Below are 20,047 nucleotides of genomic sequence, written 5' to 3'. Positions count from 1 at the left end.
TAGTCATGAGTTTCTAAGCACTGCCAACTGCAGATACTCCTTTGACCCAAACCAAGCTAATCAGAGCATATCCCTGGGATTTTTCTAAGGGAGAAAAAAACATCCCTTTTCTCATTGGATGACAGTGATGCAGGGTATGTTCCCTTAGTCATGTGAAGCCCTGTTCTTCACCACCCAAGATAACTAAGAATAACTAATGTGCATGTCGAAGCAGAGACCAGAAGCTCACACCCCAGGCTCATTCCCTGAGGCCTTTGGTACCACTCTGGTTTCAGCAGTGTTTGCTTTGATTTCTTGCCTTATCCCTAGCGGCCTTCCCTTCTTCTCCGGCATTTAACTTCCATCAAATTACAGATCTGTCACTTACAATAGAAAGAATCTTGACTACTTGAATACCCCTGGGAGTTAGAACTGTGTGGGCAAGAAAAGAAGGATACGGGAGCTTTTATATTGCTTGGGGGAAAAAAACTTTTTAAAAAATAAGCACTTACTGTATTTGTAATAAAAATCCTACTGGAAATAAAGGCAGGAAAAATGTATCATGAAAAAATTTGTATAGGAGACATTGAACAATACAGAAGACAGTATCTCCAGAAAAGCAAATGCACTGGGCCTTATTCAAGTGTCTAGTTCTTATGCTGAGCTTTGTTGCAGTCTGGGAATAACACTGGAGTGGTACTTGGTAGAGGAACTAAGCTAATGTGGTGCTCCATTAATACTAAAGTAGCCTATGGAAGGCTTAGAGGCGTGGACAGAGGACAAATCTCAGGCGTTAGCCTATCAACCTAAGGGCCTTGACTATTCCAGGTGAACTTCTGTGATGAGAAGTTAAGTGTGCATATACTGTTGATGGCAGAACGATATGCTTTGGATTATAGATGAGCAGATGGCGGGGTGACATCTTATGAAAGATAAAGATAATGCTCAATTGTGTTTTTACCAGAATGAAAGGTCAACTCACTTGCAAATGGAGATGGGTCATGAAGGTCCCTGAAGCTGAGGCCAAATTTTCTTCAAGAGGCAACTTCTCATCTGCTTAAGTCCTTGAATGTACTTTACTGAGACCTTAGGGTAACGTAAGATGGATACAGCATGTCATAGGGAAAAGAGACTGGAACTAGTTTACACTTCCATGTGACTCACTGACACCTACAACCTTAGCAATCTCCCAGGGCTGGGTTCCCCTTGAGCAGCTATAGATCCAGAGTTCCAAATGCCTTTTGACTAATCTGTCTGCAAGTACTTCTTAACTCAGTATATGTTCCTGAACACCTGTCTGTATTCCTTTATTCCCTCTCTAGTTTTGTTGTGCAGTTGTGTCTGACTCTGTGTGTGTGTGTGTGTGTGTGTGTGTGTGTGTGTGTGTGTCTGACTCTTATGACCCCATGGACTGCAGCATGCCAGGCTTCCCTGTCCTTCACCATCTCCCTCTGTCTTTTTAGGGTACCTCTATCTATCTAGTCATCCCAGCTGGTAACCTGGGAACCATTCTAGATTTCTCCCTTTGTCTCACTACGAGTATATAATACAATTGCCCCTCTCTTACAATTTAGAGATTTTGTCTTCCCCATTCTATCTTCATGACCTCTGTTTTTGGTTCTGTGCTAATTATTTGTCATCCAGTTCCAGTTCAGTCACTCAGTCGTGTCCGACTCTTTGCAACCCCATGAATTGCAGCACGCCAGGCCTCCCTGTCTGTCACCAACTCCTGGAGATTACTCAGACTCATGTCCATCGAGTTCGTGATGCCATCCAGCCATCTTATCCTCTGTCGTCCCCTTCTCCTCCTGCCCCCAATCCCTCCGAGCATCAGAGTCTTTTCCAATGAGTCAACTCTTTGCATGAGGTAGCCAAAGTACTGGAGTTTCAGCTTTAGCATCAGTCCTTCCAATCAACACCCAAGACTGATCTCCTTTAGGATGGACTGGTTGCATCTCCTTGCAGTCCAAGGGACTCTCAAGAGTCTACTCCAACACCATAGTTCAAAAGCATCCATTCTTTGGTGCTCAGCTTTCTTCATAGTCCAACTCTCACATCCATACATGACTACTGGAAAAACCATAGCCTTGACTAGATGGACCTTTGTTGGCAAAGTAATGTCTCTGCTTTTGAATATGCTATCTAGATTGGTCATAACTTTCCTTCCAAGGAGTAAGCATCTTTTAATTTCATGGCTGCAATCACCATCTGCAGTGATTTTGGAGTCCCCAAAAATAAAGTCTGACACTGTTTCCACTGTTTCTCCATCTATTTGCCATGATGTGATGGGACCAGATGCCATGATCTTCGTTTTCTGAATGTTGAGCTTTAAGCCAACTTTTTCACTCTCCTCTTTCACTTTCATTGAGAGGCTTTTTAGATCCTCTTCACTTTCTGCCATAAGGGTGGTGTCATCTGCATATCTGAGGTTATTGATATTTCTCCTGGCAATCTTGATTCCAACTTGTGTTCTTCCAGCCCAGCATTTCTCATGATGTACTCTGCATATAAGTTAAATAAACAGGGTGACAATATACAGCCTTGACGTACTCCTTTTCCTATTTGGAACCAGTCTGTTGTTCCATGTCCAGTTCTAACTGTTGCTTCCTGACCTGCATACAGATTTCTCAAGAGGCAGGTCAGGTGGTCTGGTATTCCCATCTCTTTCAGAATTTTCCACAGTTTATTGTGATCCACACAGTCAAAGGCTTTGGCATAGTCAATAAAGCAGAAATAGATGTTTTTCTGGAACTCTCTTGCTTTTTCGATGATCCAGTGGATGTTGGCAATCTGATCTCTGGTTCCTCTGCCTTTTCTAAAACCAGCTTGAACATCTGGAAGTTCAGTGTTCACGTATTGCTGAAGCCTGGCTTGGAGAATTTTGAGCATTACTAGCGTGTGAGATTGGAGAGGGCAGTGACACCCCACTCCAGTACTCTTACCTGGAAAATCCCATGGACGGAGGAGCCTGGTGGGCTGCAGTCTATGGGGTCGCTAAGAGTCAGACACGACTGAGCAACTTCCCTTTCACTTTTCACTTTCATGCATTGGAGAAGAAAATGGCAACCCACTCTAGTGTTCTTGCCTGGAAAATCCCAGGGATGGGGGAGCCTGGTGGGCTGCCGTCTATGGGGTCATACAGAGTCGGACATGACTGAAGTGAGTTAGCAGCAGCAGCAGCAGTACCCTGACCAGGGATTGAACTCCTGCATTGAGAATGTGGAGTCTTAGCCACTGGACCACCAGAGAAGTCCCTTAACTGGGGTGTCTACTTTTAGACTACACGCTCAGTCTGTGAGCTTGAATCCGTTTCTAAAATTCAAATGCAAGATGCAAATCTGATTTAAGTTAATTGTTTGCAGGATGAAATACAAACTCCTCAGCTTGGCACACGAGTCATTCATGACCTGTCTCCTCCCTCTGTCTTCAGGCTCATTTTTTTCACTATAGTTACTTAAAGAGTGACTGAAGAGTGAGCCATCTTCCAAAGCCACTGCTGAAAATTAGTATTCTTATATATGTCTGACTTCATAGAAGGGTGAAATCATGGATTTTTATGTATTTGCGGTGGATGAACCTACAGCCTGTTACACAGAATGCAGTAAGTCAGAAAGAGAAAAATATCATATGTTAAAACATATATATGGAATCTAGAAAGATGGTACTGATAACCTATTAGCAAGGCAGCAAAGGAGACACAGACATACAGAACAGACTTTTGGACACAATGAGGGAAGGAGAGGGTGGGACGGATTGAGAGAGCAGCATGGAAACGTATCCATTGTGCTGTACTATGGTAAGTGGCTTCCACTGTGTCCAACTCTTTGCAACCCTATGCACCGTAGCACTCCAGGCTCCTCTGTCCATGGGATTCTCCAGGCAAGAATACTGGGGTGGGTTGCCATGCCCTCTTGCAGGGGGACATCCTGATCAGGGATCTAACCCACACATCCCTTAACGTCTCCTGCATTGGCAGGTAGGTTCTTTACCACTAGTGCCACCTGAGCATGGAAACATACACAGTAAGTAAAATAGATAGCCAGTGGAGATTTGCTGTATGACGTAGGGAGCTCAAGTCAGGTATTCTGTGATAATCTAGAAGAACTGACTCATTTGAAAAGACCCTGATGCTGGGAAAGATTGAAGGAGGGAGGAGAAGGGGATGACAGAGGATGAGATGGCTGGATGGCACCACCAACTCAATGGACATGAGTTTGAGTAAAATTCGGGAGTTGGCAATGGATAGGGAGGCCTGGCATGCTGCAGTCCATGGGGGTCGCAAAGAGTTGGGCACGACTGAGCGGCTGAACTGACTGACTGACTGACAAGATAGAATTAAATAAATGGACATACGAAAGAGATTATGAATGAGAAGACAATATCTGTCATTTCTCTCTAATTCATAAAGTCACTTTATTCTAATAAAATTCCAATTTTTTTTAATCTTGAAATTTGACAAATTGAAATAAAAATTTATATGGAATAATAAAGTGTCCAAAAGAGCCAAAATAATTTAAAGAATAAATTGGGAGTTTACCTTGTTGAATAACAAGATTTAATATGAAATGATAGCAATTAAAATAGTGTGATTTTGGCACAGGACAGGCAGTTAGACCCCATATGCAAGTGTGACATTATGTGTAATAGAGCTGGAAGGATAAATCAATAAGGAAAGTATAGATCTTTTTATAAATAATACTGAGACAATTGGCTCTGAGTATGGGAAAAGAATTGGATTTTTATTTCATGTCACTTGCAAAATGAAATTCGTAAAGATAAAGATCTAGAGAGAAAATAAAACTTTAAAACAAGAGAATATCTTTAATCTACAGGCTAAGAAAATTTATTATATTAAAAGCACATCAAGGGACTTCCCTGGCTGAGACTCTGGGCTCCCAATGCAGGGTGCTTGGGTTTGATCACTGGTCAGGGAACTAGATCCCACATCCTACAACTAAGAGCTGACTCAGCCAAGTAAGTAAATAATTAGATAAATAAATATTTTTTTAAAAGCCCATCAAGGAGGAAAATGAATATGTTAGCCATATTAAAATTTGCATGCAAAAGGTATTATAAAGTTAAAAGTTAGTCATTTTGACAGCAAAAGAGACACTGATGTATAGAACAGTCTTATGGACTCTGTGGGAGAGGGAGAGGGTGGGATAATTTGGGAGAATGGCATTGAAACATGAATAATATCATATATGAAATGAGTCGCCAGTCCAGGTTCAATGAACGATACTGGATGCTTGGGGCTGGTGCACTGGGATGACTCAGAGGGATGGTATGGGGAGGGAGGAGGGTTCAGGATGGGGAACACATGTATACCTGTGGTGGATTCATGTTGATATATGGCAAAACCAATACAATATTGTAAAGTTAAAAAATAAAAATTAAAAAAAAAAGTTAATCATTTTGAGTAATTATTTGCAGTACATTATCTGATACTAAACTCATTGTTCGTGGAAAATGTGCCTGAATTTCTTTAGTTCCCACCTTGATGAAGAGCATCATTATGGACCTACTCACCCAAGCCAACAACTAGCAACAACTAGTTGATGAAATAAATTAAGGGACAAGTCAATACGAAAAATAAAAATAACTCCCCAAAAAGGTGCAATGATGCAAAAAAAAAAAAAAAAAAAAAAAAGAAAGAAAGAAAAAGAAAAAGCCAAACAGTAAAAGAAACCCTAAGAGTTAACACATGAAAGACATTTCGGCTTCACCAGTGATAAGGTAAACGGAATTAAAACAATGCCAGGCTTCCCAAGTGGCTCAGTGGTAAAGAATCCTCATCTGCCAGTGCAGGAGCTGCAGGAGATAACGGTTTGATCCCTGGGTGGGGAAGATCCCCTGGAGGAGGAAATGGCAACCCACTCCAGTATTCTTTCCTGCATAAATCCATGGGCAGGGGAGCCTGGCGGGTTACAGTCCATGGAGTCCCAATGAGTCAGACGAAACTGAGTGACTGAGCATGCATGAGCAAAATGAAAACAATAAGGTGTTAGTTCCTGTCCACCAGTCTGACAAGTTTCTACAAGTCTGGTAGTACCAAGCATTGGCAAGAATGTCCTGAAAGGGGAGCTGTCATATGATGGAGGCAAGTTGGTAAGAACTGATAAAGATGTACAGCCTTTAGTGATTCTAGTTTTATAACACCTTGGAGAAACTCATACTTGTATAAGAGTTGTAATGGCAAAAACTTGTAACATCTGAAACTTCCTTGAGCAAGAAATATGTAAAGGGAAATTTACACATTCCTTTCTCAACAGAAACTTATTACTCACTGCTCTGGAGGCTGGTGGTCCAAGATCAAGGCATCAGCATGGTCTGGCCAATTGGTGTGGGCCCTCTTCCTGGTTTATAGCTGGCATCTTCTCCCTTTGATCTCACATCCTCAGAAGCCTCTTTTATAAGAGCACCAATTCCATTCATGAGAGTTCTACTCTCATGACCTAAGCACATCCCAAAGGTCCCACCTTCCAATGCCATCACCTTGGACATTAGGGTTTCAAAATATAAATTTTGAAGGGACATAGACATCAAGACTATAACAATGTATTACTGTATACTCACATATTTAATTACTGATATATTCAGGTTATAGTTACATTCTTTTTTTGTATTTGTCTTATGTTCTTTATTCTGTTTTTTCTCCTTTTTTGACTTTCATGAATAAAATATTTAAAGTTTTAAAAATTTCCCTCTTATTATCAATTTCCCTCTCAATGCTATTCCTTTAGTGATTATCCTTAAGATTACCACAGATATCCTTGACTAAGTAGATACACTAAAAATTGATGCTTTTACCTCTGTCCAGTCAGTAAGAGGTCTATTTAACCTCTTTCCATTTTGTGCTATGGTTATCATTTTATTTCTCCATGTATTTTAAGCCTACAGTATTATTGTTTTATAAAGTCAACAATCATTTGAATATAACTACATATTTACCTTCTCTTGCTCTACATTCTGTCCTGTATTTCTCTGCTTACATCCGGAATCTTTGTGCTTTTGCCTGAAGAACTCACTTGAATATTTAGTGTGGATCTTTTGGAATAAGCTTTCAGAGTTCTTATTTGCCTGAAAATGTCTTTGTTTCAATTTCAAATTTGAAGGATCTTTTGCCAGGTATGTAGTGCCAAACGAATTTATTTTTTTCTGCACTTTAATTCCTTGGCTTCTTTTTTTCTGTTGACAACTCTTGTTCTCTAAAGGAGGTGTGTCTGTCTTCTCTGGTTGCTTTTAAGATGTTCTCTTTGACTTTAGCTTTAAATAGCTTTGCCCAAAATATTTAAGTGTGATTTTTTTGGGGGGAGGGGGGTGTATTTACCTCAATTGTGTTTAAATAGTTTCTTTAATCTGTGACTTGAGATCTTTTATCATTTTTTGAAAATTCTCATTCAGTTTTAGAATCATTGTTTCTTACCACTTCTCTGAAACTGCAGTTGTAGAGATATTAGCCATTTTACCACATCCTACATATCTCTTGTGCTCCTCTTGTATATTTTTCCCCCTCCATGTTCTAGTCTTAGTTTTCTATTAACCTATCTTTCAGTTTCCTAATTTCTTCTTCTGTATCTAATATGCCTTTAACTCTGTTTACTGAGTTCTTATTTTCAGCTATCGTATTTTATAGATTCTGTTACCATGATCAAAGTCTCTATTTTGTCATTTATCTTATTGAAATTTTTAATTAAAATTATTTTAAAGTTTATGTCTGATAGCTCCAATATCTGGATCACCTTCTGGTCTACTGTCTATTTTCTATTCCCCCCCCCACCCCCACTTTGATTTTGGTGATTTTTTCTATGCCTGGTATGCTAAATAGTTTTTTAAAAAAGAATGTATACATTATATAAAAAATTGTAAAGGCTCTGGATAATGTTACCCTATTCAAAATATGAGTTATTTTTTCCTTTTTTTTTAAAATGGACGATAGAATGGCCACCTTGATTCAGTCACTAAGGAAGATGATTCAAAGCTGAATTTAAGTTTTTGTGAGGGCTGGTCTATTTTTTGTTTTGCTTTACCACAAAAGCAGAGACTTTGGGGAGTCTGAACTGAAAGCCTGAGGTATTTATCAGATCATCTCTTCTTTGGTGGAGCTCAAATTAAAATGTGTTGGTTTTTTTTTTTTTTCCCCCCCCTGGGTGTGCTGAGTCTTCATTGCAGCTTGTGGGCTTAGTTGCCCCATGGCATATGAGATCTTAGTTTCCAGACCAGGGACTGAACGCCCAGACCCTACATTGGAAGGCAGATTCTTAACCACTGGACCACCAGGGAAGTCCCCTCAATTTTTTTTTTTATCTCTTCAGCACCAAAAGACAGCCAGCAATATAGCTCACTTGTAATTTAGGAATTAGCAAATTGGCAGAAAATTTTTAACTCACTTCTCTGTGATTCCTTTTTCTCCTGGATCCTGCTCCTTCTCATTCCTGGCTATCGTAAGTGTCAATTTTTATCTTCTAACCCTATGTAATTGACACAATCTCTGAACCACTGTTTCCTTCTTGACTGCCTAGCCCTGAGCCTTTTAGGAAAGAAATGGTAATAGGAGGTGTCATGGTCAGTCTAGTGCATCTGCTTTCTCTCAAGGATTAGCTCTCAAGTTCTGGCAGTCTTGATTGCTCTCCAGTGCCTTAGAAAATGACTTTTTTAGTAGCTTATTGAGATTTTCTAGTTATTACTAGCATATGAGTGTTTGTCTTATATAAGCTACTCTGGCAGAAGTTTCTGATCTCCTTTTCCAATTGCTCTTTTCTGTTGTGGATGACTTAAAACTGTTTTAAAACGACACTTTGATTCATTACAATAGTTGGTGGACCTCTAGCTGATTCATTTATTATAATGTATACATTAGAAAGAGTAAAACATATCAAAATGAGTAATGCAGTTGAAATTTAGAATGGTTAGATAACTATACCTGATTCTTGTGGTTAGATATTTAAATCACACTAGAATTACTTGTTATTACTCCATTTCCCTGAAAAAAGGATGAAACTATCAATGGAAAACATACTTGTAGATTTTGTAATGTCATTAAATGTCCTCAGCAGTGAGGAAGATTAACTTGTAAAACATTTCTCCATTGATTTAAATTTTTCAGTCAGAGAATTATTAAAAAAAAAAATCCCTAACTTTTATTGCTCTGCTGGCTAATAGCGGTTTCTTTATGTCCTGAATTTACTGAATCAAGAAAACCTTATCTAGGAGTCAGGTCAGACTTCACCTATACTAAATACTGTCTACGCAATAACACTATAAATCTCGCCAGTGTGAATTTTATAAAAATTATGAGACAATGTGACTTAGTGGAAAAGAACATAGACTAGGAGTTGAGATATGCAGTTTCTAGTTTATTGACTATGCCAAAGCCTTTGACTGTGTGGATCACAACAAACTGTGGAAAATTCTGAAAGAGATGGGAATACCAGACCACCTGACCTGCCTCTTGAGAAATCTGTATGCAGGTCAGGAAGCAACAGTTAGAACTGGACATGGAACCACAAGGACTGGTTCCAAATAGGAAAAAGAGTACATCAAGGCTGTATATTGTCACTCTGCTTATTTAACTTATATGCAGAGTACATCATGAGAAACGCTGGGCTGGAGGAAGCACAAGCTGGAATCAAGATTGCTGGGAGAAATATCAATAACCTCAGATATGCAGATGACACCACCCTTATGGCAGACATTGAAGAACTAAAGAGCCTCTTGATGCAAGTGCAAGAGGAGAGTGAAAAAGTTGGCTTAAAGCTCAACATTCAGAAAATGAAGATCATGGCATCCGGTCCCGTCACTTCATGGCAAATAGATGGGGAATCAGTGGAAACAGTGGCAGACTTTATTTTCTGGGCTCCAAAATCATTGCAGATGGTGATTGCAGCCATGAAATTGAAAGACGCTTATTCCTTGGAAGGAGAGTTATGACCAAACGAGACAGCATATTAAAAAGCTACTACTTTACCATATTAAAAAGACTACTTTGCCAACAAAGGTCCGTCTAGTCAAGGCTATGGTTTTTCCAGTAGTCATGTATGGATGTGAGAGTTGGACTACAAATAAAGCTGAGCACTGAAGAATTGATGCTTTTAAACTGTTGTGTTGGAGAAGACCCTTGAGAGTCCCATGGACTGCAAGGAGATCCAACCAGTCCATCCTAAAGGAGATCAGTCCTGGGTGTTCATTGGAAGGATTGACGCTGAAGCTGAAACTCCCAATACTTTGGCCACCTGATTCAAACTGACTCATTTGAAAAGACCCTGATGCTGGGAAATATTGAAGGTGGGAGAAGTGGACGACAGAGGATGAGATGGCTGGATGGCATCACGAACTCAATGGACATGAGTTTGAGTAAACTCTGGGAGTTGGTGATGGGCAGGGAGGCCTAGCATGCTGCAGTCCATGGGGTCGCAAAGAGTCGGACATGACTGAGCAACTGAACTGAAGAGTCTTGTTCTGCTAGTGACTGTGATTTGGATCCTATAGACTTCTTTGGGCCTCTGTTTCCTTATCTGTAAAATAACAGTTAAAGTAGTCAGTGGCTGTGGCAGATTGTATTTTCCAAAGATGGCTTCACACATCACTATACCTGATTGTACATATTCTTACAAAGTAACTGAAATTCTCCTTGCTGAGCGGTGAGGTCTATGTTGTCCTTTCCCCTCTCCCTCACTTTAATATGGGTAGGAACTATTCCAACCAATAGGCTATGGTAGAACTGAGGCTATGTTACTTCTGAGGCAAGATCATAAGAAGATAGTGCTTCCACTTTACCTTTCATTCTTTTTTTTTTTGTAATATTGTAAAATTTACTGTTTGTCTGAAATCTTTTTTTTTAATTAAAAATTTTTTTTAATTTATTTATATTACTTTACATTATTGTATTGGTTTTGCCATACATTGACTTGAATCTGCCATGAGTGTGCATGTGTTCCCCATCCTGAACCTGCCTCCTACCTCCCTCCCCATCCCACCCCTCTGGGTCATCCCAGTGCACCAGCCCCAAGCACCCTGTGTCATGCATTGAACCTGGACTGGTGATTCATTTCACATATGATAAATATACATGTTTCAATGCCATTCTCCTAAATCATCCCACCCTCTCCCTCTCCCACAGAATCCAAAAGACTGTTCTATACATCTGTGTCTCATTTGCTATCTCGCATACAGAGTTATTGTTACCATCTTTCTAAATTCCATATATATGCGTTAGTATACTGTATTGGTGTTTTTCTTTCTGGCTTCACTCTGTATAATAGGCTCCAGTTTCATCTACCTCATTAGAACTGATTCAAATGTATTCTTTTTAATGGCTGAGTAATATTCCATTGTGTATGTGTACCATGGCTTTCTTATCCATTCATCTGCCGATGGACATCTAGGTTGCTTCCATGTCCTGGCTATTATAAACAGTGCTGCGATGAACACTGGGGTACACGTGTCTCTTTTGATTCTGGTTTCCTCAGTGTGTACGCCCAGCAGTGGGATTGCTGGGTCATATGGCAGTTCATGGCATCCGGTCCCATCACTTCATGGGAAATAGTTGGGGAAACAGTGGAAACAGTGTCAGACTTTATTTTTCTGGGCTCCAAAATCACTGCAGTTGGTGACTGCAGCCGTGAAATTAAAAGACGCTTACTCCTTGGAAGGAAAGTTATAACCAACCTAGATAGCATATTCAAAAGCAGAGACATTACTTTGCCTACAAAGTTTCGTCTAGTCAAGGCTATGGTTTTTCCAGTGGTCATGTATGGATGTGAGAGTTGGACTGTGAAGAAGGCTGAGCGCCGAATAATTGATGCTTTTGAATAGTGGTGTTAGAGAAGACTCTTGAGAGTCCCTTGGACTGCAAGGAGATCAGCCCTGGGATTTCTTTGGAAGGAATGATGCTAACGCTGAAACTCCAGTCCTTTGGCCACCTCATGCGAAGAGTTGACTCATTGGAAAAGACTGATGCTGGGAGGGGTTGGGGGCAGGAGGAGAAGGGGACGACAGAGGATGAGATGGCTGGATGGCATCACTGACTCGATGGATGTGAGTCTGAGTGAACTCCAGGAGTTGGTGATCGACAGGGAGGCCTGGCGTGCTGCGATTCATGGGGTCACAGAGTTGGACATGACTGAGCGACTGATCTGATCTGATCTGATCTGATGGCAGTTCTATTTCCAGTTTTTTAAGGAATCTCCACACTGTTCTCCATAGTGGCTATACTAGTTTGCATTCCCACCAATAGTGTAAGAGGGTTCCCTTTTCTCCACACTCTCTCCAGCATTTATTGCTTGTAGACTTTTGGATAGCAGCCATTCTGACTGGCGTGAAATGGTACCCCATTGTGGTTTTGATTTGCATTTCTCTGATAATGAGTGATGTTGAGCACCTTTTCATGTGTTTGTTAGCCATCTGTATGTCTTCTTTGGAGAAATGTCTATTTAGTTCTTTGGCCCATTTTTTGATTGGGTCTTTTATTTTTCTGGAATTGAGCTGCAGGAGTTGCTTGTATATTTTTGAGATTAATTCTTTGTCTGTTGCTTCGTTTGCTATTATTTTCTCCCATTCTGAAGGCTGTCTTTTCACCTTACTTATAGTTTCCTTTGTTGTGCAGAAGCTTTTAAATTTAATTAGGTCCCATTTGTTTATTTTTGCTTTTATTTCCAATATTCTGGGAGGTGGATCATAGAGGATCCTGCTGTGATTTATGTCAGAGAGTGTTTTGCCTATGTTTTCCTCTAGGAACTTAATAGTTTCTGGTCTTACATTTAGATCTTTAATCCATTTTGAGTTTATTTTTGTGTATGGTGTTAGAAAGTGTTCTAGTTTCATTCTTTTACAAGTGGTTGACCAGTTTTCCCAGCACCACTTGTTAAAGAGATTGTCTTTTCTCCACTGTATATTCTTGCCTTCTTTGTCAAAGATAAGGTGTCCATAGGTGCGTGGATTTATCTCTGGGCTTTCTATTTTGTTCCATTGATCTATATTTCTGTCTTTGTGCCAGTACCATACTGTCTTGATGACTGTGGCTTTGTAGTAGAACCTGAAGTCAGGCAGGTTGATTCCTCCAGTTCCATTCTTCTTTCTCAAGATAGCTTTGGCTATTTGAGGCTTTTTGTATTTCCATACAAATTGTGAAATTATTTGTTCTAGTTCTCTGAAAAATACCATTGGTAGCTTGATAGGGATTGCATTGAATCTATAGATTGCTTTGGGTAGTATACTCATTTTCACTATATTGATTCTTCTGATCCATGAACACGGTATATTTCTCCATCTATTTGTGTCCTCTTTGATTTCTTTCACCAGTGACCTTTCTTTCTTGGGAAATACTTGCTGCAACTTGGAACTCAACAACCCTGCTGTGAGGAAGCCTGAATCAGCCCTTAGAGAGAGATCAGATGGAGAGACATCCGAGTGCAGAGAAACTATTTTTCCTCTTTCAGTTTCATCCTTTGGCCCACCTTCAGAGGTAACTGGTATTTCCAGTTCCTGGGTCTTCTGTTGAACTGACTGGCTTCTTATTGCCTTTCCTTACTGTAGGTACTTAGTTTCTAACTTTCTCTGGTCCTCTGGATTCAGGGTCATCCATCCTTCTCCTTCCAGATTCCAAAATTTTGTTTTTATCTCTTATTTGCTATTGTCTTCTCTCCTGTGTTTTTATCCTTGGGGCTTCATGACTTTTTATTTCTCTTATTTTCTTTAATAGTGTTGAGAAAGAAGCAGAGGTGAATGCTTGTATTTTACCCTCCATGTTTAATTGAAGTGTCCTCTTTCTTTTTCTAAATTTTCTATTAAAACTCCATTTTCTTTTTTGACCTTTTGCATAATCTTTGAAAGTTTTGACTATAAAAACTACTAAAACTTCCTGCAGGGTCAGGTATTTGCTATAATGTTGCTAGTGAAATACATTATTGGGTGCTTTGTTTTAGTAACCCATGGAGAAAAGAGTGGGAATTAAAAGATAATCTCCCATACATATAATATCTGTTGATTTACTTTTACTTTAAAATAATTGACTATTTTTTAAAGTAGTTTTAGGTTTACAGAAAAATCGAATGGAAAGATCAGAGTTTTTTGTTTTTTTTTTTTTAAACAAAGGTGCAAAGGTAATGCAATGGAGAAAGGATATTCTTTTCAACAAACCACACTGAAATAACTGGATACTCATATACAAATAAGCAAAAACCAGAAAACCCTTCTATCCATACCTTGTACCATAAACAAATATGAATTCAAAATGGATCATAAACCTGAATATAAAACCTAATCTATAAAATGTATGGAAGAAAATAGATATCATCTTGAGTTAAACAGAGATTTCTTAGATAAAACACCAGAAATAAAAATTGGTAAATTGGTCCTCATCAAAAGTAAGAATTTCTGCTCTTCAAGAGATACTATGCAGAGAATGAAAAGGCAAGCCACAGACTGGGCGAAAACATTTGCAAACCACATATCTGATGAAGGACTTGTATTCAGAATATTCTAAGAGGTCTCAAAACGCAACAGTAAAGAAATGAAGAACTCCGTTTTTAAAAGTGGGTAAAATATCTAAACACATTTCATGGAAGAAGATATATGATGACAAAGAAGTACATGAAAAAATCCTTACCATCTTTACTTGTTAGGGAAATGCAAATAAAAACTGCAAAGGAATACTCCCACATATTTATTAGAATGCAAAACATTAAAATGATTGACCATACCAAGTGTTGGTGAGGATATGGAGGAAATTTTCACACGTTGCTGGTGGGAATGTAAAATGATATAAACATTTTGGAAAGCAGAAAACATACATATACGCTGTGTCACAGTCATTCCATCCCTAGGTATTTATTTAATAAAAAATGAAAGCATATGTTCATACAGAAACTTATACACAAGTGCTCAGAGCAGCCTTAATTGCAGCGATCTTAAGCATTGGTAAACAGTCCAAATGTCCACTGTCAGGTGAACAGATGAACTATTCACTGTTGTATGTCAAAACAATGGAATACTACCCAGCAATAAACAGAAGTTAACTACTGTTACATGATCAACATGTGGCAGCTAGTTTTTCACGGAACCTCCATACTGTTCTCCATAGTGGCTGTACCCACTTCCCTTCTCACCAATAGTGTAGGAGGGTCCCTTTCTCCACCCTGTCCAGCATTTGTTATTTGTAGACTTTAATGATGGCCATTCTGACTGGTGTGAGGTGATACCTCAGTGTAGTTTTGATTTGCATTTCTCTCATAATTAGCAATGTTTAGCATATTTTCATGTGCCTCTTGGCATTGGGGTGCATGTATCTTTTTGAATTAGTGTTTTCTTTGAATATTTAATCAGGAATGGAATTACTGGTTCATATGGTCATTCTATTTTTATTTTTTTTTTCTAATTTTATTTTATTTTTAAACTTTACATAATTGTATTAGTTTTGCCAAATATCAAAATGAATCCGCCACAGGTATACATGTGTTCCCCATCCCGAACCCTCCTCCCTCCTCCCTCCCCATAGCATCCCTCTGGGCCGTCCCAGTGCACCAGCCCCAAGCATCCAGCATCGTGCATCGAACCTGGACTGGCAACTCGTTTCCTACATGATATTTTACATGTTTCATTGCCATTCTCCCAAATCTTCCCACCCTCTCCCTCTCCCACAGAGTCCATAAGACTGTTCTATACATCAGTGTCTCTTTTGCTGTCTCGTACACCGGGTTATTTTTAGATTTTTTTTTTTTTTGAGAAATCTCCATACTATTTTCCACAGTGCTTGCATCAGTCTACATTCCCACTAACAGTGTACAAGCATTCCCTTTTAGGGTTTTTAAGGGGAAAAAAAGTACACAAAGTTAAATGAGAAATTCTGTCTCTGAAGAGTTAAAAGTTGTCATTAGAAAATGCTCCACTAACTTGAAGTGTTTCTTGCCTGTTCTCATTTGGAAATATAGAATGATGACTAAAAACTACTCAATGTGCATGCCAAATTGAAGTTGATTAACCTCTGACCTTTACACATCATTTAATGAGGCAGCATGCACGCTGGCATGAAGAAGGCTGTGTCAAAATGCTGAGTTTCAGTTAATTCCTTTTCTGGAGCTCTTTGTTTTGCTCCCAGCCCACCTAATTTGACTCTTGTCATGCTCCATACAAGGCTGGGGGCTTTATATGAATCCCAATCAGTCACAGTTATTGGCAGAAGCAGCGTGGTGGGGAATGAGAGTGTCGTGGAGCCTCATGTATAAAAAGATGTATGTGATCAACAGAAAATAAAATATCCTTTTGTCTCTGGTGAGTCCAATTTAGCAATTATTATGGCATTTGAAGAAAATGTCAGTGTAGTCATTTTGTTTAGATTATTTCGTGTCTTGATGAGCTACAAAAAGAGAATGAATGCTGAGATGGGTGGTGTGTGATAGAGAGCTGGCTGAATTTTCTGTGCTGTATACAAAGACTGAAAACAAATTGCCCACAGATTGAAATAATTTCCACGGGGTCACAAATGTCAACAACGTCTTTCAGAATTGGTTTTCTTTTTAAAACTAGAAATTTCTTTCATGATGTTGTCCAGCTATGAAAACGAGCTTCGCGTGAAACACATTTAGAGTCTTTGGAGGACAACTTGAAGCTCTTGGTGATGTCATCCTTTTATATTATTTATTTTATCACTCTTATCCTTGTGATCATCAGTGTCATCATTAAATACTTATTGATTGTCATGTGCAGGTATTTTTTAAAAACCACTGAAACTATAGATTTAAAACAATGTGAAAATGAAAGACTTCCTTTATATAGTTTCATTTTAATCATATGACAGGTCTATATATGATGAAATATCTGTAACTCTCCCATAAACAATGGGAACATTTTAAAAATTAGCTTTTAAAAGCAACTTCGTGCCACAGTTAGTGTCTTTTGACTATTAGCGTGAGGTTAAAGTAAATACTTCTAGAATCTTCCTATCTTTATAAAGTTGCCTAAGGGACTAGAAAGATTCTTCAAATGGAGGCAATAATTTGGGCCTTATTTTCATAGAATACTACTTATTGTCTGGGAGAGGCTGTGATATCACAGCCTCTGAATGACATTATGCATTCATATGACTGAGATAAAAGTATAAACCCTTGGAGGGAAAATGCCATCTAACATGTTCTTCACATCTTTTAGCCTAGATGCATTCATCTTTGGCATTTTTTGTCTTGTGCTCATGCTCCGTCGTTTCTGACTCTTTGTGACCCCATTGACTATGGCCCGCCAGGCTCTTCTGTCCATGGGATTCTCCAGGCAAGAATACTGGAGTGGATTGCTATGCTCTCCTCCAGGGGATCTTCCCAACCCAGGGATGGAACCGCATGTTCTGTGTCTCCTGTGTTGCAGGTGGATTCTGTACCTGCTGAGCTGTTGGGGAATACTTCTTGAGCAGCTACTATCTAGGAAAAGATACAGATAAGAAGCAGTTAGTTTGGTGAGAATATGACAGTATAGATGTGTGATCTAGGTATTGTAAGAGGCACAGACCAGGCTCCTTAGCTTCACGTTGGGGGTCCAGGTGGTGCTCAGAAAAGGCTTTCTGGAGCAAGTGATAACCTCAACTAAGATCTAAAAGTTAACAAGGCAGAGGGAGTAAGGAAGTAGAGAGAGGTTGTGGAGAGGCCAGTACCCATGAACGCTCAGAGGAGAGAGGGTGAGCTTTATTAGAGTTGAATGTGGTTCAGTCTTGTGGGAGTACAGAATGAATGGAGTGGTGAGGCATGTGGCTGGGGAAGTGAGCAAGGGCCAGAGCAAGGCCTAGTATACAAGGCCAGGGGACTAGAATACAAAGTATTGGGTTGGCCAAAAAGTTCATTCCAGTTTGTCTATAAATATAACAGCTTAAGGGAAAAACCAAACAAACTTTTTGGCCAACCTGATAATTTAACTGGGAAATTTCACTTGTTTACAACTTCACTTTAGAAAAGACTTAATATATTTGATGAGAAGGAAAATACTTGAATTTGAAAGCAGATTATTATAAACTGTTATCGTGAATATTTGTTAAATATATGAATGTGACTAAATATACTGCAATTTAGCCCTTTCTAGAAATATGTTTTGTGTAGTTTTTATTTCATTGTAATATGTCATGTGTGAATATATTATTTAGAATTTAAAACCACATGTAGTAGCCTACTTCCCTTGGAAGTAGGGAGACAGAAACCTCTTCCATTTCATTCAGTTCAGTTCAGTTGCTCAGTTGTTTCCAACTCTTTGCAACCCCATGTACTGCAGCATGCCAGGCTTCCCTGTCCATCACCAACTCCCGGATCTTGCTCAAGCTCATGTCCATTCATTTGGTGATGCCATCCAACCATCTCATCCTCTGTCGTCCCCTTCTACTCCTGCCCCCAGTCCCTCCCAACATCAGGGTCTTTTCAAATGAGTCAGTTCTTCTCATCAGGTGGCCAAAGTATTGGAATTTCAGCTTCAGCATCAGTCCTTCCAATGAATATTCAGGGTTGGTTTCCTATAGGATTGACTAGTTGGATCTCCTTGCAGTCCAAGGGACTCTCAAGAATCTTCTCCCAACACCACAGTTCAAAAGCATCAATTCTTCAGTGCTCAGCTTTCTTTATTGTCCAACTCTCATATCCATACGTGGCTACTGGAAAAACCATAGCTTTGACTAGATGGACCTTTGTTGGCAAAGTAATGTCTCTGCTTTTTAATATGCTGTCTAGGTTGGTCATATCTTTTCTTCCAAGGAGCAAGTGTCTTTTAATTTCATGGCTGCAGTCACCATCTGCAGTGATTTTGGAGCCCAGAAAAATAGTCTGTCTCTGTTTCTGTTGTTACTCCATCTATTTGCTGTGAAGTGATGGGACCAGATGCCATGATCTTAGTTTTCTGAATGTTGAGTTTTAAGCCAACTTTTTTATGCTCCTCTTTCACTTTTATTAGGAGACTCTTTGGTTCTTCTTCACTTTCTGCCATAAGAGTTGTGTCATCCGTGTATCTGAGGTTATTGATATTTCTCCCGGCAATCTTGGTTCCAGCTTGTGCTTCATCCAGCCCGGCATTTTGCATGATATACTCTGCATATAAGTTAAATGAGCAGAGTGACGATATACAGCCTTGACGTACTCCTTTCCCAGTTTGGAACCAGTTTGTTGTTCCCTGTCCAGTTCTAACTGTTGTTTCTTGATCTGCATACAGATTTCTCTGGAGGCAGGTCAGGTGGTCTGGTATTCCCATCTCTTGAATAATTTTCCAGTTTGTTGTGATCCACACAGTCAAAGATTTTGACGTAGTCAATAAAGCAGAAATAGATGTTTTTTCTGGAATTCTCTCTCTTTTTCAGTGATCCAGTGGATGTTGACAATTTGATACTGGTTCCTCTGCCTTTTCTAAAATCCAGCTTGAACATCTGGAAGTTCACAGTTCACATACTGTTGAAGCCTGGCTTGGAGAATTTTGAGCATTCCTTTGCTAGCACCTGAGATGAGTGCAATTATGCGGTATTTCATTAAACTGAGGGAAAATAATTTTCATGCATCAAACATTTATAGTGTTCTCACAAACATAGGTTCCATGAAAACCAGCTACAATGGAAATAGAAATGAGGACAGAATCCTGTAATATTTACTTATCCTGTGAGTTAGGTTTGTATTAATTAGGAACTTAATTAGGAAAACTTGATGCATTTGGGAAATGGAAATTAGAGCAAGAAATAGCTGCATTTTTAGGTCAAGTTTTCCACATAGTTCTGGAAAACAAAGCTGTAACCAATGCATGAAGTAGCATCAGATGGTTGAGTGAACTCCCTGCCCTCGTGAAGCAAGTGGTCAATCTGACCAACTAGAAAGTGAGGTGCAGAGGTGATGGAGTGTTCTTACAGCCAGTGTGAAACTTCTTAATGCCTGAGGCAGTAGTGTGCATGAGTAAAGGAGGGCGATTTGTATACCTCTTCTCTAGTTTCTGAAGAATCTCTGGAAATTCTTGAATCTATTTTTATGTTCAGTGAGCTTCTACTCTTACTTGATCATCAGCACTTTATCCTTTTATGACCTGGCTTCTTATGTCAATTCTAGATCTTGAATATATATACATATACATA

General features: G+C 39.3%; 1 long non-coding RNA gene across 8 annotated transcripts in view; it reads left to right on the top strand.

Moving 5' to 3' along the window:
* LOC147349240 (uncharacterized) overlaps positions 1-20,047 on the top strand; it is a 352,149-nt gene that overhangs the window by 14,708 nt on the left and 317,394 nt on the right. Inside the window, exon 1 of one of the 8 annotated variants that reach the window (XR_015149731.1) lies at positions 13,308-13,441. The exons of the other annotated variants lie outside the window; for them this stretch is intronic. This is a non-coding gene — a long non-coding RNA (uncharacterized LOC147349240). Of the gene's footprint in view, positions 1-13,307; positions 13,442-20,047 lie in introns of those variants that run through there. 8 annotated transcript variants of the gene reach the window in all.

Source organism: Bos grunniens, chromosome 21, assembly GCF_055505025.1.
Source record: "Bos grunniens cultivar Pamir isolate PY7600 chromosome 21, Bosgru_T2T1.0, whole genome shotgun sequence".
Classification (NCBI taxonomy): Eukaryota; Metazoa; Chordata; class Mammalia; order Artiodactyla; family Bovidae; genus Bos; species Bos grunniens.
This window is presented reverse-complemented; position numbering and strand designations above follow the sequence as displayed.